Below are 1711 nucleotides of genomic sequence, written 5' to 3'. Positions count from 1 at the left end.
AAAAAAAGCAAAAGAACAAGGAAATAGCTATAAATATATGTAATAAATACTAATATTATTGAGCTTATCCTTCCATATTTTCTATTCTGCAAATATACTCATATATGTCACATTTAATATTTACAAATACATGAATATTAAATTAAAAATGCATATTGTATTTCTTACTAGATGCTATTTTAACTTTAGATACATATGAATGCATATTAAGTTATATTTATCTTTTGAAGTTCATTTCATTTTACTCCATAGTATTAAAGAATCTTCATAGTCTGTGCCTAGTATGTTGTTGTTAGGTGCTGTCGAGTTGGGTCTGTCTCATAGTGACCCTATGTACAACAGAATGAAACACTGCCCAGGCATGAGCCTTCCACACAATCCTTGCTATACCTCAACCCATTGTTGCAGCCACTGTGTCAATCATCTTGTTGAGAACCTTCACCTTTTTCGCTGACCCTCCCCTTTACCAAGCATGATATCTTTCTCCAGGCAGTGGTCCCTCTGATAACATGACCAACTTAAGTGAGATGATGTCTGGCCATTCTGCTTTCAAGAAACATTCTGGCGGCACTTTGTCTAAGACAAATTTGATCATTCTGTTGGAAGTCCATGGTATTTCTAGTATTCTTCACCAACACAATTCAAAAGTATCAATTCTGCTTTGGTCTTCCTTATTCATTGTCCAGCTTTCACATGCATATGAGACAATTGAAAATACCATGGCTAAGGTTAGGCAAACTGTAGTCTTCAAAGAGAAATGATTGTTCTTCAACAGTTTGAAGAGATCTTTTGCAGCAGATTTTTCTGGTAGAAAATGACACCTCATTTCTCGACTGCTGCTTCCATGGATGTTGATTATGGATCCAAGTAAAATGAAATCTGACCACTTCAATCTTTTCTCCATTTAACATAATGCTGCTTATTGGCCCAGTTGTGAGGATTTTTGCTTTCTTCCAAAACTAGAAGGCATGTGATGTTATACTCAAAGTATCTAAATAAAAATAATGCCTAGAACATATTCTATATCTATTAGAATTATTCTTCAAAAATTAAGGAGAAATTAAAACATTCTGGATAAAGAAAAGCTGAGAGAATTTTTCACTAAGAGACCTGCACTGTAAGAAATATTAAAAGAAGTCCTTCAGACTGAAATAAAAGAACACAATATTTCAAATCCATGTGAAGATATAAAAATAACTGGTAATGGTAACTACATTCGTAAATATTAAAGTTATAATCAATGTACTTTTTGCTTGTAATGCTTCCTTCACTAATCTGGTTTTGGAAACAACTGCCTAAAGCAATAATTATAAAAACCGTGCTGATGGACTAATAATGTTTAAGATGTAATTCACATAACTCCCCAAATGAGTGAAGTATGCAAATAGCTATATTAAAGCAAATTTTGTTCAGTATTGAAATTAGCTTGATATTAATCCAAACAGAATAATTTTATGTTAGAATGTTAATTCTAACTCCCATGGCAATCATGAAGAAAATAAATTTTAAAATATAATAAAGAAAGAGTAAGATATTTAAATGGTGCACTAAAAATATCCCTTTAACATAAAATAAAATAAGTATGAGAAAAAAAAGTAATAAACATTATATAACAAATATGAAACAGATAAATGACAGAAAAAACCTACCGTATCAGTAATTAAATATGAATAAATTAACCATTCTTGTCAAAAAAAGAAGATTGGTAGAA

This window comes from Orycteropus afer, unplaced genomic scaffold (genome assembly GCF_000298275.1).
Source record: "Orycteropus afer afer isolate SDZICR_OR568_19922 unplaced genomic scaffold, OryAfe1.0 scaffold00923, whole genome shotgun sequence".
In the NCBI taxonomy this organism is placed as follows: Eukaryota; Metazoa; Chordata; class Mammalia; order Tubulidentata; family Orycteropodidae; genus Orycteropus; species Orycteropus afer.
The sequence above is the reverse complement of the archived record's forward strand: the minus strand, read 5'-3'. Positions refer to the sequence as shown.